The sequence below is a fragment of the Alligator mississippiensis genome, chromosome 16 (assembly GCF_030867095.1).
Source record: "Alligator mississippiensis isolate rAllMis1 chromosome 16, rAllMis1, whole genome shotgun sequence".
Classification (NCBI taxonomy): domain Eukaryota; kingdom Metazoa; phylum Chordata; order Crocodylia; family Alligatoridae; genus Alligator; species Alligator mississippiensis.
The window spans coordinates 14720744-14746815 of record NC_081839.1 but is presented as its reverse complement, the minus strand read 5'-3'; the positions used below and the strand labels follow the sequence as shown (position 1 = coordinate 14746815).

Below are 26072 nucleotides of genomic sequence, written 5' to 3'. Positions count from 1 at the left end.
CGGCTATCTTCCCCCATATCTGGCAGGTGCCCATCCCCCCTGCGCGCGCACGCACGCACGCACACACACACACACACACACACAGACACACACAGTCCCCAAGTCCCGGACCTCCAACCCCCACTGATCATACACTTCCCTGCATCCAGCCATTGGTGCTACTCCCAGGACCCTGCCTGGGTGCATGCAGGCCCTGGGGATGTGTGTGCAGAGACATGTGTGCCTGCTGCCTCCAGTCACCCAAGCAGTGACTTGCAGGCAGGCTGGAATGAAGGTTGTGTATGGGGAACGACAAGCTAGATGTGTGTGGAATGAAGGGCTAGCTCGGAAGAAGATGACGTTGGGAGAGATTGGGAGTGGAGGGGGAGAGGTGGATTCTTTGCTAGTGAGCTTCCCTGGGAGTCAGGCAGCGTGGGATAGCTAGAATCTTCCTGCGAGCCCTGCTGTAAGTGCTCGGATTCAATGCTTGCAAGCATAATAAATATTGTTATAGCGTTTTGATGATAGTGTTAGAGCACGGGTGCTCAACCTCTGGTCCTTGGGCCAATTGCAGCCTGTGGAGCTACGATACCTGCCCCATTGGGCTCCCCACAGTTGGGATATTTGGCGGTTTCTCACCTGTCTAAACTCTTTCCTTCGGTGAGGCACCCCCCTTCCCCCCCCATTGCCGATGGATTGGGTTCTTGTCATGCCTGTACCTTTCCTCCCTCCATGGGCTTCGATTGGGGCTGGCCAAAAATCCCTTTTCATGCTGGATCAGGACGGGGCTGCGCCCTACCCCCCTCTGGACAGCTGGATGGGACCCTGTCATAAACTCCTTGGGCCCCAGATTGGAACCACTGACTGCGTACTGCTTGCACATGGATTGGGCACTGTCCATCCGTCTCACCAGACAAAAAGGTTGAGCACTCTTTGTTAAGAGTGGTGTTTTAGCTGTGATGATCCAGGAAGTATGCAAAAGGCAAGGATTTTTTGGGTGTGGTGACTTTTATTGGACCAACTGCACGGTTGGAATTAAATTTCTCTTCAATGTCTTCATCAGCGACTTGGACGAGGGAGCGAAGTGTACTCTGTCCAACTTTGTGGATGACACAAAACTGTGGGGAGAAGTGGACATGACGGAGGGCAGGGAACAACTACAAGCAGACCTGGACAGGTTGGACAAATGGGCAGAAAACAACAGAATGCAGTTCAACAAGGAGAAATGCAAAGGGCTGCACCTAGGGAGGAAAAATGTCCAGCATACCTACTGCCTAGGGAATGACCTGCTGGGTGGCACGGAAGCGGAAAGGGATCTCGGAGTCCTAGTAGAGTCCAAGATGAACATGAGTCGGCAGTGTGACGGAGCCATCAGAAAATCTAATGGCACTTTATCGTGCATCAGGAGATGCATGACGAACAAATCCAAGGAGGTGATACTTCCCCTCTATTGGGCGCTGGTCAGACTGCAGTTGGAGTACAGTTGGAGTGCAGTTTTGGGCGCCACGCTTCAAGAGGGATGTGGATAACCTGGAGAGGGTCCAGAGAAGGGCCACTCATATGGTTAAGGGCTTGCAGGCTAAGCCCTACAAGGAGAGACTAGAGAACCTGGACCTTTTTAGCCTCCGCAAGAGAAGGTTGAGAGGCGACCTTGTGGCTGCCTATAAGTTCATCATGGGGGCACAGAAAGGAATTGGTGAGGTTTTATTCACTAAGGCGCCCCCGGGGGTTACAAGAAATAACGGCCACAAGCTAGCAGAGAGCAGATTTAGATTGGACATTAGGAAGAACTTCTTCACAGTTCGAGTGGCCGAGGTCTGGAACGGGCTCCCAAGGGAGGTGGTGCTCTCCCCTACCCTGGGGGTCTTCAAGAGGAGGTTGGATAGGCATCTAGCTGGGGTCATCTAAACACAGCACTCTTTCCTGCCTATGCAGGGGGTCGGACTCGATGATCTATTGAGGTCCCTTCTGACCCTAGCATCTATGAATCTATAAGTTAGATAAGCTTTCAAACACAAGATTCATAAATAAATAGATTCATAGATGCTAGGGTTGGAACGGACCTCAACAGACCATTGAGTCTGACTCTCTGTCTAGGCAGGAAAGAGTGCTGGGGTCAGATGACCCCAGCCAGATGCCTATCCAGCCTTCTCTTAAAGACTCCTAAGGTAGGGGAGAGCACCACCTCCCCTGGAAGCCCATTCCAAATGTTGGCCACCGTTACTGTGAAGACATTTTTTCTGATATCTAGCCTAAATCTGCTCTATGTCAGTTTGTGACCATTGTTCCTTGTTACCCCAAGAGGCGTCCTGGTGAACAGAGCATCTCCGGTTCCTTGCTGCGCCCCCCTAATGAATTTGTAGCTGGCCACAAGATCACCTCTCAGCCTTCTCTTGTGGAGGCTGAAGAGGTCCAGGTCCCTTAGTCTCTCCTCATAGGGCTTATCCTGTAAACCCTGAACCGTACAAGTGGCTCTCCTCTGGACCCCCTTGAAGCTGTCCACATCCTTCTTAAAGTAAGCCGCCCAAAACTGGACGCCATACACCAACTGCAGTCTGACCAGTACCGCATAGAGGGGAAGTGTCACCTCCTTGGTTCTAGTTGTCATGCATCTGCTGATGCACGATAAAGTGCAGTTAGCTTTGCTGATGATTTCGTCACACTGACGACTCATATTCATCTTGGAGTCCGCTAGGACTCCGAGATCCCTTTCCGCTTCTGTGCTGCTGACAGGGTCATTTCCTAGCCAGTAGGTGCGCTGGATATTTTTACGTCCTAGGTGCAGTACTCTGCACTTGTCCTTGTTGTACTGCGTCCTGTTGTGTTCAGCCCACTTTTCCAACCTGTCTGGGTCTGCCTGCAGTCATTCCCTACCTTCCAGAGTGTTTACTTCACCCCACAATTTAGTATCATCTGCAAACTTGCACAGAGGACACTTCACGCCCACATCCAAGTCACTGATGAAGACACTGAAGAGTACAGGTCTGAGGACTGAGCCCGGTGGGACCCCACTACCCAGATGCTTCCAGGTCGATACTGACCCATCAGCTACCACTCTCTGGGTGTGACCTGCAAGCCAATTTGCCACCCACCGGACCGTGTAAACATCTAAGTCACAGCCTCTTAATTTATTTAAGAGAATGGGATGAGATACCGTATCGAAGGTCTTCCTAAAATCCAAAAAAAACAATATCCACCTCTACTTCTGCATCACCATTTTGTGACCTGGTTATAAAATGAAACCAGATTAGTCAGGCATGATCCACCTGCTATGGATCAATGCTGGTTGCCCTGCTGCAGTATTTTTCCCGCTGGACTCCCACAAATATGATCCTTAATAATCTTTCCACAGACTTTTCCAAGGGTGGAGGTGAGGCTGACTGGCCTATAATGACTTGGATCCTCTTTCCTCCCCTTCTTGAAAATGAGGACCACATTGGCCCTTTTCCAGTCCTCTGGGACCTGACCCGAATGCCACGAGTGCTCAAACAGCCGTGCCAGTGGTTCTGCTATGACACCGGCAAATGCCTTTAGTACTCGCGGGTGCAGCGCATCTGGGCCTGCTAACTTAAACACATCCAGTCCATCCAAGTGACTCTGCACCACGTCAGCGTTGACAGTTGGTAGGCTGGTATCCCTCTGATCCCATCTAAGAACCTGTTAGGAGACTGATCTTGACCCTTGTTCAAGGACACTGAGGCAAAAAACTCATTGAATAGCTCAGCCTTGTCCCCCCTGTCTGTCACTAATCGGTCCTGTTTCTTCAGTAGGGGTCCTGTGCTGCCCTGCGCCTTCCTTTTACTCCCTACATACCTGACAATAGACTTCTTGTTGTCTTTAATTTGTGTTGCCAGCCTCAGCTCTGTAGTTGCTTTGGCCTTTCTAACTGCCTCCCTGCAAGTGCGGGCCAAGTAGATACACTCCTCCTTGGTAGCTTCCTCCTGCTTTCACCACCTATATGCCTTCTTTTTTATTTTTTTTGCCCTTAGGCTTTTCTGGATGTCTGTGTTTAGCCAAGGAGGTTTTTTGTCCCCTTTCTCCCCTTTCCCTCGCACTGGGATCATCTCCCTCTGTGCCTGAAGGATCGCTTCCTTTAGGAACGACCACCCTTCCTGGACTCCCATCTCGCCAATACTCCTCTCCTGCAGTGCATCGCTGATTAAACTGAGCACGCTGAAGTTAGCCTTCCTAAAGTCAAGCACCTCCACCCTATTATTATCTTACCCGCTCTACACCGTATGATGAATTTGATTGAGTGAGTGGTGGTCACTGTCCCCAAGGTGACCACGGATCTGTAGTTCCCCTACCAGGTCATCCCCCATAGCCAACACCAAGTCCAGTGGGACCATATACTTCCTGCGTTAGGTGAACGGTTGGATTTGGCTGACTGCTCTTCCCAGCAGATGTCAGGGTAGTTTAGGTCCCCCATGACAACCATGTCCCTAGACTGTACGGCCTCTGAGAGCTGCCTCAAGCATTCCCAGTCTAGCTCTGCTCCTTGATGTGGTGGTCTGTAGCAGACCCCCCTCACCAGGTCCCTTTCCCCTTGACCTCCGTGTGTCCTAACCCACAGTGCTTTAACTTTCTCTTAAGACTCCCTTCTGTGCACTCACCTGAACACTGAAGACAATGATGCTGATGCGCAGTTCAGACTCCTCCTGCTCTCCCCTCAACTAAATAGGGATGGGAGAAAACCCCTTCCCACTTCCCTACAGCTGGCCCAGCTCACCTTGCTGCTGCTGCTGGTTCCTTACCACCGCACAGGAGCGAAGGGTGCACACATGCTTGCTTCAGCATCCCAACTAAAAGTTAAATGCTCTAGGTGAGGCTTGAACTCACAACCTTAGCCTCACTTCCCCAGTGCTGTTTTATAAGTATCACATGCTAACCCACCGCACCACGAGAGCTGAGCTAAAAGGCTCTTTGTCACTATTTTAGAGCATTTGTTTAAAGTAATTGTATCTCTGCTATTGGCTTTTGGATTTAATAAAGGCATTTGAACTGAATTACTGACACGCTCAATCAAATTCTAACACAACATACAGGGCGCATCTACATGTGTCACTATGGCAACTTTACTGTGCTGTATGTGTGGCACATGATTATTTTTAGCCGCTACTTCACCGTAGTGACGCGCTATACCAGAGGAGCGTGTTGCAATGGGGACGTAGCTGCTGTTTGCGTGCAGATGCCCATGGATGCTACATCGCCAGTTTTGTTTCTTATACTGCTGTTTTTCCAAATGTTTCTAATAAATCATAGAAAACTAGGGTTGAAAGGGGTTCCAGTAACTCATCTAGTCCAAGCAGGACCATCCTTAATTTGATCGTGCCAGAGATTTGTCGAGCCGGGCCTTAAAATCCTCCAAGAGTCCACCACCCTCTAGATAAGCCGTCCCAGTACTTCACCAATCTTTAGTCAGAAAGTTTTTCCTAATCTCCAACTTGTTCACATCCCTTCTGTAGTAGAGGGCACAAAACTGAACACAGTACTCCACATGTAAGCTCACCAGTGCAGAATAGTGGGGAATAATGACTTCCCTCAGTGCTGACAACACTCCTACTAATGCAGCCCAGTATGCGGTTAGCCTTCTTGGCAACAAGCACGCACTGTTGGCACCTATTCAGCTTATTGTCCACCGTAACCCCCAGGTCCTTTTCTGTGGAGCTGCTGCTTAGCCAGTTGGTCCCAAGCCTGTAGCGGTGCATGAGGCTCTTCTGTCCTAAGTTCATTACTTTGCACTTCTTCTTCTGGAGCTTTGCCTTTTTCCCCTGCATGGCTGGTTTGAGGCCTGGCCATTCTTCCTTCCATGGGATTGCCGTGGGGATGGGCACACCCCCAACCTGCCGCTGTAGTGGGGCCTTGTCAAGCCCCTTGGGCTCGGGTTGAGGCTGACAAAGCCCCCTTTCTGCGCTGTCTTGGGGCTGGCGTGCCCCCTGCCTCCCTCTGCACAGATGGATGGGGCCCTGGCATGCCTTTGTTTAGAGCGATGTTTGAGCACCCCGTGGTTTGAGCACCCGTTTGTTTAGAGTTATGTTCTACCTGTGATGATCCAGGAAGTATGCAAGAGGCAAGGATTTTTTGGGTGTGATCACTTTTATTGGACCAACTGAATGGTTGGAATTAAGTTAGACAAGCTTTCAAACGCAAAACATTCTTTGTCAGTGTTTCAGAGCATTTGCTTAAAGCAGGTGTTGTCAGCCTGGGGTATGCCTACCCCTGGAGGTAATTTGAAAGGTCCCAGGGAATGTACAGGGGCGGGCGCAGATGTAGCACACCTGCTGCCTCACAGGAGCAGGGCCAGGGCGGAGGGAGAGCAGGGCCCACAGAAGCTGCACTGCCGCTGCTCTGCCACTCACCGTGCCCCTGCTCTGTGTCTGACCGCTCGCCACCCCCCGCCATGTCTGACCGCTCGCCACCCCCACCTGCTCCGCATCCGGCTGCTCCCACCCCCCTGGGGGTACACTTTTTAAAAAGGGGGCTGCCGGGTGTACACTTACTAAAAAAAGGTTGAAAACTACTGGCTTAAAGTCACTATGTATCTGCTGTTGTCTTTTGGATTTAATAAAGACATTTTAGTTGAGTTCCTGACATACTCAATCAAACTCTAACACAACATGCAGTGTTGTTCTGGCTTTTGAAGACTTTGACCAGAAACCTGTGCTTTTTTATTAATTGCTGATCATTTTACAGCTTTTAGAGAAAAAGGAAATTAGTTAAGCTCTTTCTGAGTAGTAAGATACTCTTATGTTTATTAAAAGCTTAATGAAATTTGGGACAATAACCAAATAATACCTTTAAAATATTTTTTTAAAGTTATGAATTTATATTAGGGGCGCATCGATAGAGATTTTTGCGGCCGATATCGATAGCTGATATTTAAGGAGGCATATTGGCTGATACTGATCTGGTTTCCGATACAGCTACCTCCAGCTGGTTAAGTCCGGTCTGGTGGAAGGGGAAGGCGAAGGAGAAGGGGAAGGGGCGTGGCGGGGGTGCAGATCAACATCGCCTGTGGTGAGGGAGGAGGCAGAGGGACGTGCTGCCCAGGCGCGGCGGAGGGGACGGAGCCACAGCTTGTGATGGGGGGCCGGCTGTCACTGCTGCTTGCAACCCGGGAAGGCACCAGGGGGACATGTGCCCCCCTGGATCTGTGTGGGATGGGGCAGGCTGCAGCCAGGACCGTGTGGGGCTCTTCTTGGTAGGGGCTAGGCTTGGAGTGGGTGCTGGCAGCGCTGGGAGGATGCTGCATCCAGCCCAAATTTTGCCAGGGCTCTGCTTCCAGCGCCACCACCGCCAGCCACTCAATGCAGCCCTGGCTCAACGCCCCACCTCCACCCACGCACCAGGAAAACCCGGGGCTGCGTTGGGCTGCTGGCAGCGGTGACACTGGGAGCACAGCGGTGGTGAAATTTGGGGTGGATGCAGCATCCTCCCAATGCCACCGGCGCCCTCTCCGAGCCCAGCCTCCACCGAGAAGAGCTCCACGCAGCCCCGGCTGCAGCCCACCCTGCCGTGCACAGATCCAAGGGGCACACCCCCGCCCGTGCCCTCCCAGAGTGCAGGTAGCAGTGGAAGCCACCTCCCCCCACCACAAGCTGCAGCTCCCCCTCTCCACCCCGCCTGGACAGCACCTGCCCCCGCCCCCTCCATCACCAGCGAGAGCCTTGATCTGCCCCCCACATGCCGCTTCCCTCCCCTTCCACCACACCGGACTTGCCAGCTGAAGGCAGCTCTCCACGCGGCCAGATCTGCTTCTTGCTTCCTGAGAGCTGTGCTGTGACTGCGCACAGCACAGGCATTTATCAGCCAAATTATCAGCCCCATCGGGCCGATATCCGATACAGCGTATTTTCTTGGTACTGGTACCGATCCGATATGAGACCAAGGTATCAGCGCACCTCTAATTTATATGATCGCTCACAGTGCTGCTAAGTGGTGCAAATCAGAGGCTCTCTTATTGTACCTCTAGGCTTTCATATATGACTGCAAAGTTGCTAACTTTTCTTATATACAAAAAACTAGAACTCTGGGTTCCAAAATGATACCTTTTATTAGACCAACTGGAAAAAGGCAAGAAAACTGTCCTTTTCTGCAGGCTTTCGGGATCAAAGTCCCTTCATTAGGCTCTGGGAAAAGCGTAGATGGTACAAGATGGTAAAAAGGCCCCATGGGTAGGAAAGAAACTTCATTTTTGCAGAGAGGGAGCTGAAGATGGAAGGCCGTCCCTCTGGGTCCTTGAGAACGTCTTTGTGAGCTGTGCTGAGTAGCTCTTTGGTGTGTAGGAACTTTTCTTATAACCTTTCAAGTAAAAATGCGAACTAAACAGACACTTGGCTTGCATATTAACATCCTGTTTGTCAAAGTTGTAGTTCTTGTGCTGCTCTTTCTCCAAATTTTCCTCATAAAGATTTTTCATAATCAGCTATTAATTAGTACTGTGTTCCTCAGCTTTTTAGACTGAAGACCTGGCTTGGAAAATTCCAGGTCTTAGCTTCTACCTTTTTTTTTTTTACTACAGAAAAATAATGGCAATTTTTCTGTTGCAACCAACTCAGAAAAGCCAGGGCAGGTCAGAATGTCTTTAATATTGAATTCCTGCTGGAAATCTCTGACTACCTTATGAATATGGGGCCTACGTCGTTCACAGGGGCTTCCCCCGACTCTGCGATGCGAGTGCAGTGGTGGTCACCATTTTCACGGTGGCGCATGGCAGGCCCCCCCACACCTCTGGCTGAGGGGCCCTGGGAGTCCCAACCCATGGCCATCTCTCAATCTCCAGTGAGGGGCAGGGCTTCCAGGGCCTCTCAGCCAATTGGAGATGTGGGAGGGGCCTGTCATGCTCAGCAGAGAAAATCTCAGTCCAGCCTGCCCCTGCTTCCCCCCCACTCCCCCCAGGACCAGGGCTTCCAGCCCGTTTTCAGCTCCCTCCGTCCCCTCCCCACAGCCCTGCTTGCTGCCAGGGTTTCAGCTTGGGCTTTTTCACAAGGCACCTACCAAATTCATGGTTTCTGCGAAAATCTTGAATTTGGTAGACCCCTACTTCTGAATCCTAGTTTCCTGTCTGCCAGCACTAAGGGTGATTGTGTGGCACCCTATGGCTGCCTTTAGAGGAACTCAAGTCACCTTGGTGGAGAGTCACTGAATTAGAAGTTTTGGTATTTTGGCTTTCTTTAGCTATGGAGCTGTTGGGTTTCTCCCCCACAAAGTAAAGATGGCATAATGTGTTTCAGGACTGCTGCACAGTTTACCACTGAACCATATTTTTGTTTCATAGTATTCCCCCAAACTAAAAACCTGTAATGGTATAGCTATACCAAGATATGCTGATCAGGAATCAAGGACATTTTTAGTGAAGATTAGGGAATATTTTTAGGCCTTGTGTTTGGGGAAAGAAAAACAGTTTATCTTGTAAGATGCAGTTTTTCATTGGGACCTGAAGTGTCAGGTGTAGAAGTTTTAATTGAAATCAAATGTTCACTGCCTTAACGTCCCCTTCGTATTTGCCAGTATACGCTGATTACCCTTCTGATTGGCTATTGCAGCACATTGGCCAGTTCACTGCCTCTAATTATCTGTCAGTCTCCTCATCTCAGACTGTGATTTAAAACTGGAAATAACATGTTCTGAAGCTGCGGTAATGTCTAATAGTTAATTGTTCTGTATTAAGTATAATTCCTACCTTTGTCTTGGGAATGCAGTAATTGCCCTCTCCAGCCTGACAGTGCTTTTTTCTTGTCTGAAAAACTGTATTAAATAGAAGTTGGTAATTTTTATATAACCTGCAGCGTGCTAATGAAAATCTTTCGATAGTGCTAGTGGCCTCTTCCCTCTACAGAGGACTGTATATTTTACCATGTAGAACTATTTTGTGCTTTTGTTTGCCATGACAATAAACTTGTGATTAGTAGGAACCAGGCTTTGGTGTTCATCTTTTGAGCTTCATATTCAAATAGCAGGTATTTCAGTTTGTGAAAAATGTTGATGTCTCTGGGTAAGCCTGCATGGTGCTTGAACTATTTTACTGCATTTCTTGTATCCTATAATGATAATTCCTCTTCACACCTAGTTCACAGTTTTCCTCTGTGCCTCCAAGCAGACTGTTTGCATTTACATGGAGTCAGAGGCAAGGATTTTTTGTGCGATCTTTAGTATAGTTGGGAGAGCTGTTGGACAAGGCTTTTTGGACTTGAGGAAAGACACTTGATGTCTGAAAGCTTATCTAACAGCTCTCACAACTATAGAGTTGGTCTGATGAAAGACATCACCAAAAAAATCATTGGTTCTCCTGCTGTTGGAATGATGTTGTAGCTGTGAGGATCCAGGAGGTATGTGAGAGACAAGGGTTTTTGTGGGTGATATCTTGAAGGATGCATTGCATTTGAAAGCTTGACTAATCTATTCCAGCCATGCAGTTGGTCTAATAAAAGATATCACCCGCACCAATCCTTGCCTCTTGTACACTTCCTGGACCTCACAGCTACCTGAAGTATATAGGGTTTGGGTGTGTCTGCTTACTCTTAGGAAGACAAGAATGTATACCTACTCGTGTATGCTTAACTGTTAGTAATTACTCACATTCACTTTTGCTTTCAAGTAACAGTTCAAAAAAATCAGAATGTATTAGCTGAGAGACTGCTCATTGTCAAATAAGAACAAAAAATAATCTTGTATTTTAACTTTTTCCCCCTCCAGATATGTCAATTGACCAGTTTAATAGTGGATGGGATTCAGTTGTCCTTTTGGTGATACCAAGCATACATTAGGTTTGAGTGTAACCTCCTAAATACCTGTTGTGCTGTGCTCTTAATGAATAGCTCCACCAAGGTTTTGGTGTTAACAAGCAAGACTATTTTATCAACCTTTGTTAATTATAGAGTTCTGAAATTGTGCTCTGTCATGATTGATATTTTCAACTGTACATTTATTATTGATTGATGATTATTGATGATGTACTAGCAGTAAGATGCACCGATAAAGATGTTTTGGGCCAATACCGATGGCCGATTGTAGACCATTCATATTGGATGATACTGATCCAATTGCCAATATGCAGCCTGGTAGCTTGGAGAACAGCATTTGGCTGGGGGGTGAAGTCTGTGGGGGTGAAGGGGTGTTGGGAAGGAAAGAGGCACAGCGGGGCAGATTGAGGTCCTCCGCAGTGAGAGAGGGAGAGGGGCTGAGGCAGGGGCAGGCACTGCCCAGCTGAAGTGGGGCAGGACGTGAGATGGAGCCGCAGCTCGTCCGAGGGTGGCAGGGAGGGAAGGGGTGGCTCCCACTCCTGCACGTGTCCCCAGGGCGGGCTTGTGTCCCCCAGATCTGTGCGTGGGGTGAGGGCAGGCTGCTGCCGGGGGCTGGGCTGGGCTGGGGCTGCGCTCAGGCCAGGTGAGAAGGACAGTGGCGGCAGCAGCAGCATTGAAAGGGGTAGCTACGGGTGGGGGAGCTACAGCCACCCCATAATTTCCCATAGCCCCCCCTCCCAGCACTGTCACCTGCCATGCCCAAACAGAGCCACACTGGGAAGAGCTTGGTGCAGCTTCCAGCCCCCAGTGGCAGTGGCAGCAGCAGCCCAAGGATGCTGCTAATGAGGGGTTTGGGCTGGTGAGACAATGCACTGAGTTATTAGCTCTTTCGAGGGATTCTAGCTGTTCTCAGTGCAGTTCTGACAATTCTTGAGTATTATGGTTATGCAAATTAGTATTTTAATCAATCTTTTGAAGTGTCCAAGGAGCTGCTTCAAAATTATGGATGTTTTCTGGTGTGAAAAATATCTGTTAAACTATTTAACTTTTTAACTGTGAATTGAAGGTTGTGGTTACTGTATATGTCCATTCTGATCTTTAAAAAAAATTAGAAACACAAAGTCTGTGAGAGACTTATTAGGTCTGCTGGACTACCTGGGACTATAGGGGGCAATTAAGGAAGAGAGAGGATTAAAAAGAAAACAACTTCTGCTCATCAGTTCTCATCCCAAAGGATGTCGAGGTTTCTGTTACTCCTTTTAGATAATATGGAGGAGATAAGTTTGGAGATTTTGGTGCAAGGAGATCAAGTGCTAGAATAAAGTGGTATATTAAAGACCATTAAATCACTAGTACCACATAGCATTCATTCAGAAGCTGTAAAGAATGAAATGACTGAGCTTGTCTTGCATTTAAAAGCTTGTCTAACTTGATCTTAACTACACAGTGGATCCAGTAAAAAATATCACCCTAAGAAACTCTTGCCTCTCTCCTAAGAAAAATACAGTCTCATTTAAATCACCTATTATAACAGAGGGTTGTAAACTATACCTTACTTTTAAAACAGGGCTGAATGGTGGTCCTGGCAATTATAAACCCATAATCCATAGGCCAGTGCTATCTTCAACTGTTTGAAGAAGTAAACAGATTAAAAAAGGGGGACAAGCCAGCGCAGCTTTTGTAAAGGGAAACAATTTGTCTCTAGTCTTTTTGATCATTTGAACAAAACTGGTGGATGAAACGGAAGTGGAAGAGTTCACAGAATCAGAGAAAATGAGGGTTGGAAGGGACCTCAGGAGGTCATCTAGTCCGAGCCCCTCATGAGGTGCAACTCCAGTTGTGCTTTGGCCTTCCTGATTTCGTCCCTGCATGCCAAGCAGTACTGTTATGCTCCTTCCTAGTCATTGGTCCAACTTTCTACTTCTTGCACGCTGCCTTTTTGTGTTTTAGCGTGCTGAGAGTTCCCTGCTAAGCCGACCTGGTCATCTGCCATTCTTGCTAGTCTTTCTGCGCATTGAGATGGTTTATTCCTGTGCCCTCTGTCAGGTTTCTTTAAAATACAGCCAGCTCTCCTGGACTCCTTTTACTTTCAGATTGGCCTCCCAGGGGAGCCCGCCCATCAGCACTTCCTGAGTGAAGGGAAGTCTGCTTTGCTGAAGGGCGGGGCTCGTACCCTGCTGCCTGTCTGCCTCCTGATCCTGAACTCAGTCATCTCGTGGTTGGTGCTGCCCACGGTGCCATTCACTGATTGATTCCCCACCAATTCTTCTCAGTTTGTCAGCAGGAGGTCAGGAAGAGCATGGCCCCTACTTGGCCTCTGCACTGCTTGCACCAGGAGGTTGTCCCCAGCACTGTCCAACACTTTCCTGGTGTGCCTGTGCACTGCTGTATTGCCTTCCCAGCAGATGTCGGGGATTGAAATCCCCCATGAGAACCGTGGCCTGCGATTGGTAAATCCGCTCGCTGTTTGAAGAAAGCCTCAGCTACCACTTCCTGCTGGTCTGGTGGTCTATAGCAGACACCCACCATGACATCACTCGTGTTGCTCTTCCCTCTGACCCGAACCCAGAGACTTCCTACAGACCTAGCTCCAGTTTCAGACCAGACCTTTGAGCCGTTGTACAGATACTTGTGCATGTGCAATTCCTCCTTCTCTCCTCTGCTGCCTGTCCTTCCTGAACAGTTTATATCCATCCATTGCAGTGCTCCAGTCATGCGAGCTGTCCCACCAAGTCTGTTATTCCAGTCATGTCATGGTTCTGTGACTGCAAGAACTTCCAAGTCTTATTGCTTATTTCCCAAGCTTCATGCATGTGTGTACAGACACCTGAGGACCTAGCTGATTGCTCTGCTTTCTCAGGAAGAATGAGAGGCTTTCCTTTTGCCTCATGTTCTTGCACTTCCTCCAGGTCACCTGCTTCCCCACTTACCTCAGGGCTTTGGTCTCCATCCTCCAGTGCACAGAGTTTAAATTTTAAAGCCTTCCTCACTCACTAGGTTAGTGAGCCCGTCTGCAAATATGTCGTTCCCTCTCTTCGTCCTGTGTCTCCCTAGCAATCCTTGGAACAACTTCCCTTGGTTGAAGAAGCCAAAGCCCTGCTGGTGTCACTGTCTGTGTCGCCATGCATTGATCTGCAAGATGCGTCTGCTTCCGATCAGGCCCTTCCCTTTGACCAGCGGTATTGAGGAGAACACCACCCGAGTCCCCTTCCTCTTCACCCTGGCACCCAGAGCCCTGTAGTCACTTTTGATCTGCTCAAGGTCGCCCCTGGCAGTATCACGGGTGCCTACATGGATGAGCAGCATGGAGAGAGTTAGAGGGCTAGATGAGTGTGGGTAACTCCTCCGTGACAACTCAGGTCCAGGCTCCAGGGAAGCAGCAGAGCTCCCGAGACAACAGGTCAGGCTGGCGGACGGACGCCTCCTTCCCCTAGAGGAGGGAGTCTCCAACCACCCCCACCCTTCACTTCCTCTTGGTGGCAGTGGTCTCGACCCTCTCTCTCTTGGAAAGGCTTGGCCTGGCCTCTGCCACCGATGGAACATGCTCCTCCTCTGCTGCTGGGGCTTCATGTCTCTTCTCCAGGCAAACCGCTGCAGGTGGGCGTGAATATTTCTCCTTGCTGCAAGAGGTCACAAGCTTTCAGCTTCTGCCTTCCTTGGCGTTCAAGTCCTCTTCCTTCTCTAGTGCCGCCCTTGGCAGTCTTGTCACCACAGTAGAAGTATCCTCAAGCATCAAATTGATGAAATTGTCATGGTGGAGGATGCTTTGGAGCCTCGCCACCTCCTCCTGTAGCTCTCTCGCCTGCTTCCCGAGGGGCACCACCTGAACGCGCGGCTCACATCACAGGCTCCCCCATCTCGCTGTCACTGAAAGGAACCTGCCAGCGGCAAACCCCGTGGGGTAGATGGTGAGCGCTCCTGCCTGGGTGGACACCTCACAGGTAGGAGCCCAGAGAGAGCTGGCAGTGGCAGTGGCTCAGGGATTTTGATGTCTTCCAGCCGTGTTGCTGGGTTTCTTAATCTGCTCCCTCTCTCTGCTCGCCCCTCTTTCAACCAGACCTTTCCTAGCAAACTCCCTTGTAAACTGGCCTCTGTGCTGCTCCTTGGTCCCAAAAGCTTCCCTTTCCCCTGCTAACCCGCTTCCTCTCTCCAAGTTTACGGTGAAGGAAGGTGAGGGAGAGTTTCCAGATAAATTACCTAGCAAACACCGCCTCCAACTTCCCTCTCACTCTGGACTCCAGTTAAGCAAGGAGCACAAGAACTGGTCTAATTGCTGTGTTTTACCTACTTACACTAAATAGATGTAGATTAGGTACTCTCAATTAAAGAAAGCTCCCCTTTAAAGAACGGGGGGCAAACTGACCTGTGAACTAACTTAAAAAAAATATTATTTCTATATATAAATACATAAATATCTGTGTAACTGTACCTCTAACACAGTGGTTCCCAAACTGTAGGTCACAACCCCAAACGGGCTTGAAACATCAGCGGGATGGGGTGGCAGGGGTGGGGGGCTACGGGTGGGGAGTGAGGGGTCATGCTGAGGAATGGGGCCATAAATGGATCGTGCTGAGGAAAAGTTTGGGAGGCACTGCTCTGACAGCCTGCCTTGTGACTGCTATGGTTCGCTTGACAGTCCAAACCACACTTTTACAGTTACACCACTCTTAGTCTTGTTACAAAGACTGTACTGTGCAGTGTGCACACCTGTCACCATCACATTGAAACCTGCAAACTGATTTATGAACTGTTTGCAAACTGCCCCGTTCGCTGCCCCTGGTCACGCAGAGTCTCCTTTTCTCCCCTCCTGGGCCTTGTTAAGACTTTTGTCAGACAGAGGTAGCAGTCCCCCAGCTTGCAGCACTCCCAGCTCCTTAGAGCACGTGCCCAGACGTACAGGCAGCCCCAGCTCACGTTGCTTCCAGGAGTTCGGGTCAGGTGCCTGGCTCCTCTTCCCTCGTCTCCTTTGCCCTGTTTGCTGCCCCTGTTCACCTTGTTTCTCTCTACTGAGCCTTTCAATGTACCTCAGTCTAACGTTTATATTTAAATTCTCTTTTATTTAGAGCCCTTGCTTTCTGTAAGTGCCTTCGTTGCATCCCAAGAGGAAAGCTGCTGTGTCATTGAACCAGTTAGTCTCCAGCGTGCCACCCTGCCCAGATTTCTTCCAAGGAAGGAATAGTGGATGTGATCTCTGCAAAAAGAAAGCTTGTCTGGTAAAGAGCAATTTTCCTCTTTAAGTAGCTTTTGACATTAAAGCAAAGAACTCTCAATACCATATTTTATGTACTTTTGAAAAATGGGCTGTTTACTTCGTTCTGTCTGTGTGGGATATGCAGATTGAGGACTGTACTGTGTCATACACAGACATCTGCGACCCTGGGTAGAGTATGTAATGATGTAAACGTTACAGTCCACGTGCTTGCACAGAGCATTGCATGGAATCCACAGACCGTGTAATTCTCTGTATTTCTTCCCCCTTCCTTGCATCCCACTTTTTGACAGTGTCCTTCTGCTGGAGCTATGCTGGAAAACCTTGCCAACTTGCGTGTGCGTGTGTGTGTCCACACATGCTGCATGCAAAATCCTACACTTTGTTTAGTCTGCAGAACCTCTTCTGTTAGCTAATGCTCCAGGCTCTTCAAAGGTGTAGTGAGAGAGTAGCACTAGTAAGTACCTAAGGCAGAAAGCAAACAAGGGCTTTATCACTGGTCTTTAACTCCTATCAAAAGGGGAATGAGGGAGAAGTCATTTAAACATGAGGCTTGAATGAAAATTAGCATGGATTAGTCACAGTTGTCCCAGGAGTCCTGTTATCTCAGGTCACAGGTACTTATGGTAGGGAGTGGGCAACTTTACCTCTAGGATCGCCAAATGAAAGACTCTTGAGGGAGCGAAGAGGGGGAGGAAGAGTCCTGGGTCTGTTTTTAGCCAAAGGGAATTCCCCTTGAGGCATGGCAGGAGTAGTGTGTGTCTCCCTTTCTTTCCCAGTGGATGAGCTCCTGGGCAGTTCATGCATGGAGGAAGGATGACTCTCTAGCCTGTTCCCTGCAGGTAAATTGCAACAAATTGAACTGATTTGGAGAAACAAGTGGGTTAGGTCTGAGCAGCTTCCTTGTTTGGTAGTCAATTGGCTGAAGAGTGGTTGATGCTGATGTTACTTAATACTAGATTTACCCTTCTGTGGCCCCTGGCAGAGAGATCGGGGCATTCATCTTCCACTTTGCACAGGCTTGAGGGAACAACCTGGCTCCCATCTTAGTTTTGAATAAATTCATTGCTGAAAAATCAAATGTGCACATATCCCCTAAGGAACGTATCCATTCAAAGGCATGAAATATAAACGTATATTGTTACGTGCAAATGCTTTGCACAAGTACATTTGCTGGATGCATTTGGTATGTTCTTCAAACAAGTAGTATTGTTAGCTATTTAAATTCTTGACTCGTCTGTTAGGCTTGGGACAGAAATTACACACAAGCTGGTCTAAGAGATTGGAAACAGGTTCAGATCTGGAACACAACAGAAGGATGGTGCACATAAGCCACTTTCAAGATTGCCAAAACGGGTTTAAGATAAGCCTGGATGGATGTAGTATTAGACTGAACTGATTTAGATTAAACTGGTTTATTGTACTTCTGATCCAGACCCTCTCCAGATTCATATTAACACACAGTCCCCCAGCATCCCTGGACCTCTGCCAGCCTGCAAGGGAGAAACCACCTTTGCCCACATTTTTCTCCATTAAAAGACAATCCACTTTAAAAGTTTGTTGATCCATTTTTAAAATTTGTTCGTGACCCTTTCATAGGCACTTGTGACCCCCTTTTGAGACACAACCCACGAACTGAGAACCACTGCGGTAGAGCAGCAGGGTCGGTCGCGGAGCGCGCTGCTGCGGAGCGGAGGGGCAGCGCAGCTCAACCCTGTGAGACGGATCCCACGTACCAGATCAGACCTCTTTGTGGGCCAGATTAAGCCTGCGGGCTGTAGATTGCCACCCCTCTTATAGCTCCTTTTCAGCTGGGGCTTTGTAGATGCTCCTGTTACGTTGTTTCTACATTGAAAGACTGGTGCTAAGGGGCAGGGTAGGCTTTCACCTCGTAGACTAAGTCAATCAGAGGTGCGTAAGCTTTTGTAAGCTAGCTCGCTTCACACCCCTTTCTTTTTCCTCCCTTCCCTACCCTTTGTTTTCCAGTAACTGCTCTCTGTTTAGAACCGCTGCTTCCTGAAACGTCTTGTTTGACAACAGAGCCGTCCAATTTCTGAGTGGCTGGGGCTGCAGCCCCCCTATCCGCATGCTGTAGGGGCTGCATGCCCACCAGAGCCGCATCCTGCACAAGCTGAAAGGGGTCTGCAGGACCTCCCCAGCCACAGACTCCCTTGCACCAGGACTGTGCTGCCCTGCCTTGGCCCTAGTGCAGAAGCGGGGTGGGAGGTGCGGGGGGAGGTGGGCACGCAGGAAGCAGATGCTGGGCTAGGGAAGGGGATTTTGGTGGCAGCAGCAGCAGTGAAGTGATGGGGCAAGCAGAATCGAGACTGGGAGTGTGGGAGCTGCACGCAGCCCACAGGCCGCCAGTCGGATGGCCGTAACTGGTTGGCTTTCCATGGTTTACTCTCCTTATGTGCTGTCCCTATATTCATTTTAGTTCTCGTTCAGTTTTCCTTTTCTTACTCCCTTTTCGAAACATCTCCTAGGTTATGAAACAGAGGTCTGAATGGTCCTGACGGTAAAACAAGCGTATCTGTTAAGATGACTGCGGGGAAAGTATCCTGTTTTCATCTATGCAGCCTGGTGAGTTCCACGATTTACATTTGAAAAGTACCTCTTACAGCACATGTCCTTAGAGCTGATTTTTTTTATTATATGATAAGCTTTTCATGGCTTTTGCCTCTCCGATATGTGTGAAGTGGGCCTAGAATTTGGGGGAGATCGCATGTTTTTCTGTCGGCAAACCACAGAGCAGGTCAGCACTGCTATTTAGGACACCGTAACGTGTGACAAAGCATTCCCATTGACGTTACATGGTACTTAGTATTCCCAGCCCCACAACCATCGCTAGTTGTGCCATTGCATTGCTGCTGCGGCTGTTACATTTGTTAGCAGCAGCCCCTGAACTGACAAGCTCCACAAGTCTTCAAGGCTCCCAGAAGTCAGTTTCCGGACTGGCGTTATCACCGACAGTGCTGGGCATGGCTTACGGCGCTAGCAGTGCCGCGGTGCTTGCAGCGGGCATGCTGGCAGCCTCTTATCCCACGGAGGGCTCCTGACGGTCGGTCCGTTCCCGCTGGGGATTTAACGAGCCCTTTGTTGGCAGCGCGTTCCAAGACGGGCAGTTTTCCTGTGCGGGGGCAGCCTCCCGCATCCGTCCCGCGTCTCCCTGGATGAAGCAGGGCCGGGCAGAAGCCACGCGCTGCGGTTCGGAGGAGAGCAGTGCCGGGGGAGGGTTCAAGTCAGGATGTCGTCGTCACGCTGGGGCGTTTCTCAGCCTTCCTGCCGAGAGCGTCTCGTCTCCGCTTCCTGTGACCCGTCTCTTGGTGGAGTCACCAGCAGCCTGATTAAGGGGGGTTACAGCTTTCATTCAGAAGGCAGAAAAATGGAGCATTTCAAACCCCCGCCAGCATTGTCCTTCGCTTGAAATCCTGGGGAGAACTGGAGGAGGTGGGAGCAGAAGCTACGATTACACCTTGCAGTCACAAAGGCCGGGCAAGAGGCAGAGGGTTATAACATTGCAGTCACGCTTCACTGCGATGGGTATAAAGGCCTAGACATTTACAACACCACGCAAGGGGTGTTTGCAGACCCTGGTAACAAAACCCTGGCAGAGGTGCTTGCAGCATTCAAGAGAAATGAACCCAGAAAAAAACCCTGTTTTTGAAAGGTATCGGTTCTGGCAACTTAGCTACACGGAGGCTGCAGGCAGAGATGATTTTGTTACAGAGCTCAGAAGCAGTCTCCCTGGACGAAGCAGGGCCGGGGAGAAGCCACGCGCTGCGGTTCGGAGGAGAGCAGTGCCGGGGGAGGGTTCAAGTCAGGATGTCGTTGTCACGCTGGGGCGTTTCTCAGCCTTCCTGCCGAGAGCGTCTCGTCTTCGCTTCCTGTGACCTGTGTCTTGGTGGAGTCACCAGCAGCCTGATTAAGGGGGTTACAGCTTTCATTCAGAAGGCAGAACCTTCTGTTTGAAGGAAGCAAATGCTGAGCAGAGCACAGCATTGTGAATTTGGGTCTGCTGAGGATGTTATGTTGAGGGAGAGGCTTGTTTGCAGCATAACTGATTGCAAACTCAGGGAAAGGCTTCTGGAAAACCCCTCCCTCACCCTAGCACAGGCTGTGGAGATCTGCAGACCAAATGCTCTCTGCAGAAGCAAGCTTGCATACAGTTGAGCAGAAGCAAAGCTGCCATAGCACTTTGCAAAAGCAAAGGAAAGCACAGGTGAAGTTTGCTCCACAGGAGGGCCATCAAGCTGCAAAGGGCAAAGTTTGCAAACGATGCGGAAGCACACGCAAGCCTAGATCCTGCCCAGCTTTTGGAGAAACGTGGTACAAATGCTTTGGAGTGAACCACTTTGCAAAAATGTGCAAATCAAAGGGAGAGGCTCCAAAATCTGCAAAAGGAGTCAGTACCCTCTATATGGGCGCAGTGTCTGCCAAGCAGCACTCACCGACCGTTGATAAGCAGAATGCCTGGTATAGCACAGCGATGATCGCTGGCTTGCCAGCTTATTTGAAGTTAGATACTGGAGCGGAAGCAAACGCTGTTCCAGTAGCTATAGCAAAGGCTTTGCAAGGAAAAGTATGCAAGGTTCAAACTCATGTTACATTAGTTGCATTTGGCGGTGCACCCATCAAACCAAAAGGTGCAGGAATTGCAGGCTGCAAATCTGGTGCTAATGAATCTGATGTAACTTTCTACCTAACCGACAATAGTGACCCACCAAGACCTGGTACGGGTGGCACACGCCACGTTAGACCTCATCAGACGAGTCCACGGAATGGCCCCAACAATACCCGCAACCAAGGCGGACCTTCTCAAACTATGTCCGGACGTTTTCGAAGGAGTGGGCCAGTTTCCCGGTACCTGCCACATCTGTGTCGACCCAGCAGTACCACCAGTGGTGCACGGGTGTAGAAAAATTCCCTGTGCAAACCTAGGCACATAGAAGACTGCCCTCGAAACGCTGGAAGCTATGAGAGTCCTTACGAAGGTGACTAAGCCCACACACCCTGGGTCAATAGCCTTGTGATCGCGCAAAACAAGGATTGTTCGCTACCGCTTTGTTTAGACCTGCAAGACCTCAACGAGGCAGTATCGAGGCAGCACTTTTGTATTCCCGCTGTAGAGGATGTGCAAAAGAGCCTGTCAGGCAAAAAGCTGTTCACCATTCTTGATGAAGAGGACAGCTATGGGCAAGTCAAACCAGACAAGGAATCAGCCGAGCTGCGTACCACTCCAAGATGAACATGAGTCGGCAGTGTGACGAAGCCATCGGAAAAGCTAATGGCACTTTATCGTGCATCAGCAGATGCATGACAAATAGGTCCAAGGAGGTGATACTTCCCCTCTATCGGGCACTGGTCAAACCGCAGTTGGAGTACTGCGTGCAATTCTGGGTGCCGCACTTCAAGAGGGATGCGGATAACCTGGAGAGGGTCCAGAGAAGGGCCACTCGTATGGTTAAGGGCTTGCAGACCAAGTCCTACGAGGAGAGACTAGAGAACCTGGACCTTTTCAGCCTCCGCAAGAGAAGGTTGAGAGGCGACCTTGTGGCTGCCTATAAGTTCATCACGGGGGCACAGAAGGGTATTGGTGAGGTTTTATTCACCAAGGCGCCCCCGGGGGTTACAAGAAATGATGGCCACAAGCTAGCAGAGAGCAGATTTAGACTGGACATTAGGAAGAACTTCTTCACAGTTCGAGTGGCCAAGGTCTGGAACGGGCTCCCAAGGGAGGTGGTGCTCTCCCCTACCCTGGGGGTCTTCAAGAGGAGGTTAGATAGGCATCTAGCTGGGGTCATCTAAACACAGCACTCTTTCCTGCCTGTGCAGGGGGTCGGACTCGATGATCGATTGAGGTCCCTTCCGACCCGAACATCTATGAATCTATGAACTGTTGTTATTTTTGTTGCTGTGGTTGTGACGTTTGCTGGCAGGTCCTGAACTGACGAGTTCCGCGAACCTTCGAGGCCCCCAAAAGTCAGTTTCTGAACTGGTGTTATCGCTGACAGCGCTGAGCATTTCACGGGCCCTGCTTACCGTGCTGGTAATGCTGCGGTATTTGCAGCATACAGGGAGACTGACAGCCTCGCGTCCTGTTGAAAACTTCTGACTGTCAGTTCCAGCTGTGTATTTAACGTGCACTTTGTTGACACCGCCTTCCAGTAAGCGCAGGGTCCCTGTGTGGGGTCGGTCCCCTGCTCGAGTCGCGTGTGCTCCTGGAGGAAGTAGGGCCGGGCAGAGGAGAGGGCGGGCGGCCAGAGGCACATCCCCTCGCCAGGGGAGGGTTCAAGTCAGGATGTCGTCATCACGATGGGGCGGTGCGCTGCCTTTATGCAGATCCTGCGTGTCTCTGTCTCGTCTCTTCTCCTCACGCAGCCAGCCAGGAGGCGAGAGGCGGGGAAGTGTTGAGGGGGCAGGAATCTTTGGGATACACGAGCGAGGGAGACGCCAGTGCCGAGGGCGGCGTTGCGAGAGGGATTTCTCCCCAGGTTGCTGGGCCCAGAGGCTGCTCATGACAGCCGAGAGGAAAGGGGCCTTTTCCAAAGGGGAGCAGCAGCTCTGTTGGGACGGTGGGGTGCGAGCACGCTGAGAACGCCTCAAATGAGGCAAAGCAGAGGCTCCGCGCCCCAAACTGGAAAGGAGCTGCCACCTTCAAGTCGTTCTCGGCTCGTGCCTGCACAACTGTTAAGCGTGTTCGCTCAGCGTTCACTCTGTGCAATTAAGTGCATTTGCACGCAACAGGGATGTCCACTGACACACAGTTGTGTGCACAGAAACAGCGAAGTGCAATCACGTGCAATCCTGTTCTTGTTGTTAGCTGTAAGCTAGCTGAGAACAACTAAGACGAAGCAAAGGAGAGGGGCCGCACCCGAAACTGGAAAGAAGAGTTTTGCTCCGTCTGTTTCACTCGTCCGCAGCTCCTTCACAGGCAACGATTAAGGGTGTTCCTGTTCAAATACCGGTGGTTGGGCTCACACTCAGTGATTAACGGGTGTTCAAGCACAACTGAAGCATAATCACACTCTCACAGGCAACAACTAAGGGTGTTCCTGTTTAAATACAACCGGGTGGGTTCACACTCAGTGATTAACGGGTGTTCAAGCACAACTGAAGCATAATCACACTCTCACAGGCAACAACTAAGGGTGTTCCCATTCAAATACTGGTGGGTGGGCTCGCACTCAGTGATTAACAGGTGTTCAAGCACAACTGAAGCACAATCACACTCACAGGCAACAATTAAGGGTGTTCCCATTCAAATACTGGTGGATGGGCTCGCACTCAGTGATTAACGGGTATTCAAGCACAACTGCAGACATTCACACTCACAGGCCACAATTTAAGGGTGTTCCTGTTCAAATACAACCGGGTGGGCTCACACCCAGTGATTAATGGGTGTTCAAGCACAACTGAAGCACAATCACACTCTCACAGGCAACAATTAAGGGTGTTCCTGTTCAAATACAAACGGGTGGGCTCACACTCAGTGATTAACAGGTGTTCAAGCACAACTGAAGCACAATCACACATGCAACAATTAAGGGTGTTCCCGTTCAAATATCGGTGGGTGGGCTCACACTCGGTGATTAACGGGTGTTCAAGCACAACTGCAGACATTCACACTCATAGGCAACAATTAAGGGTGTTCCTGTTCAAATACAACCGGGTGGGCTCACACTCAGTGATTAACGGGTGTTCAAGCACAACTGCAGACATTCATAATCTCACAGGTAACAATTAAGGGTGTTCCTGTTCAAATACAACCGGGTGAGACTCACACTCAGTGATGAAGGGTGTTCAACCACAACTGAAGTACATTCACACTGATGTATGAATGTGACGAACATCCAGTAAGCACGGTGGCACCGACCAGTGAAGCGCATTGCCCCTCAGGGATTAGAGCCTGTTCCCCCTCAGGAATCAGCAGCTGCCGTTTTGATCCCTGCCCCTTTGAGAAGGGCCCCCAGTGTACCCGTGTCTGCTCAGGGGGTTGCTGCTGCTGTTGCTGGCGAGAGCAGGGCTGGAGGAACGCCCCGCGAAACAGGAGAGGGTTAAAGCGAGATGCTGTCGTCATCGTGCTCGCTCGGGCTTTGAGCAAATCATCTCTCATCTCATGGCCAGCGAGGAGGCGGCGGGAGGCAGCGCAGTGTTGAGAGGGCATGAATGAGGGGGCCTTTGGGCTACGTGGGGGGTGTGGGAGGGGGGTGCTTCGGACCTGTTGGGCACGAGATATTGCGGAAGGACTTTTCCGTGTGGGTTTGTGGCGCCAGAAGCTGCAGGTGATGACTGTGAGCGGCGGGGCCTCCGTGGCAGCTTGCGGTGTGTTTGGGGACGCTGCCGGTGGGGGCCCCGAGGTTTCCGTGGGGTTCAGGGTATCGCTTCTCGGCCTTTTGGCTAAGATCAAGTGTAGTATCTGTTCTTATCAGTTTAATATCTGATATGTCCTCGATGTGAGGACTTTATATTAAATGGATTTTTGGAACTGGGAGATGGACTCGGAGCTTGCTCCATCCACTCCACGCATCGGCCTGGTATTGCAGTGCCTCCAGGAGCGGTGCACCTTCCTTCGGGGAGAACTTCCTGTTGTCAAAAAGTAGATCTTGTTGCTTCTTCACAGACGTTTGGGGGGGCTGGTGCTGGGCAGGGACCCCTAGCAGTCTGGCAGGCGGGCTGCTACTTGTCCGAAGCTTTCAAGAGAACGGGTTGGCTGTCTGTCTGGAGGAAAGCCGTCCCTCTGTCTGCACCTGGATGGAGAGCGTGGGCAGCAGCGTGCAGCTGAGGAGGGTGTCAGGGGCAGCCTGCTTAGTGGCCCCCTGCGAACAGCTCTGTTGTAGCGGAAATCCTTTCACAGCAGAAATCGTGGGCTTTAGGATGCCAGAAAGCTGTGGATGTTGTCATCACACTGTTATGAAGCAAAGCGAACCAAACTGAACACAGGCGGTACGGTACGGTACAGTACGTCTCAGAGGTCAGATGCGAGCCAGAACTGAAAGCTGGAAGGCCTGGGAAGAGCTAGAGGCCGCCACAAAACCAAGGCGAGGCTTCTGGAGCACTATGCGCTACACACCAAAAGCATTGTTCCAGTGGTTGGGTGTGAACTAGCTGTGAACAACTGAGAGGCTCCACACCCGGAACTGAAAAGGCTTGGCTCCATTTAAATTGTCCTCAACTCCTTCACAGGCAACAATACCTCTCAGTTGTTCACAGCTAGTTCACACCCAACAACTAGAACAACGCTTTTGTGTATGGCCACCAGCCATGAGGCGCCAGGCACGCTGTTGTAGGGGGCAGTCTTGAATATGAGCCTTTGGCCAGGACGTGGGGTTTGTGCGTCTCCCCTGCCCACGGAGGGCACTCCTCCCACTGCACCGTCCATCTTCCCCTGCTCAAAGGCCACACGGCAACGACAAAACTATGCATGCGCTCACCACGTACTTGGTGACAGACTTGTTTTTAGCTAGTCACTCTCAGCTAATACATTCTGATTTTTTTGAACTGTTACTTGAAAGCAAAAGTGAATGTGAGTAATTACTAACAGTTAAGCATACACGAGTAGGTATACATTCTTGTCTTCCTAAGAGTAAGCAGACACACCCAAACCCTATATACTTCAGGTAGCTGTGAGGTCCAGGAAGTGTACAAGAGGCAAGGATTGGTGCGGGTGATATCTTTTATTAGACCAACTGCATGGCTGGAATAGATTAGTCAAGCTTTCAAATGCAATGCATCCTTCAAGATATCACCCACAAAAACCCTTGTCTCTCACATACCTCCTGGATCCTCACAGCTACAACATCATTCCAACAGCAGGAGAACCAATGATTTTTTTGGTGATGTCTTTCATCAGACCAACTCTATAGTTGTGAGAGCTGTTAGATAAGCTTTCAGACATCAAGTGTCTTTCCTCAAGTCCAAAAAGCCTTGTCCAACAGCTCTCCCAACTATACTAAAGATCGCACAAAAAATCCTTGCCTCTGACTCCATGTAAATGCAAACAGTCTGCTTGGAGGCACAGAGGAAAACTGTGAACTAGGTGTGAAGAGGAATTATCATTATAGGATACAAGAAATGCAGTAAAATAGTTCAAGCACCATGCAGGCTTACCCAGAGACATCAACATTTTTCACAAACTGAAA

General features: G+C 50.0%; 1 long non-coding RNA gene and 1 other non-coding gene across 2 annotated transcripts in view; both read left to right on the top strand.

The window, feature by feature from the left end:
- The window catches only part of LOC132246645 (uncharacterized), a 28195-nt gene extending 6750 nt beyond the window's left edge, over window positions 1-21445 (top strand). Inside the window, exons 2-3 of the long non-coding RNA XR_009458035.1 lie at window positions 15785-15934; window positions 18417-21445. This is a non-coding gene — a long non-coding RNA (uncharacterized LOC132246645). The remainder of the gene's footprint in view (window positions 1-15784; window positions 15935-18416) is intronic.
- Window positions 21446-24310: 2865 nt separating this feature from the next.
- LOC132246666 (U2 spliceosomal RNA) lies at window positions 24311-24501 on the top strand. Its single transcript, XR_009458078.1, has one exon. It is a non-coding gene; the product is annotated as a U2 spliceosomal RNA (small nuclear RNA).
- Window positions 24502-26072: the final 1571 nt, after the last annotated feature.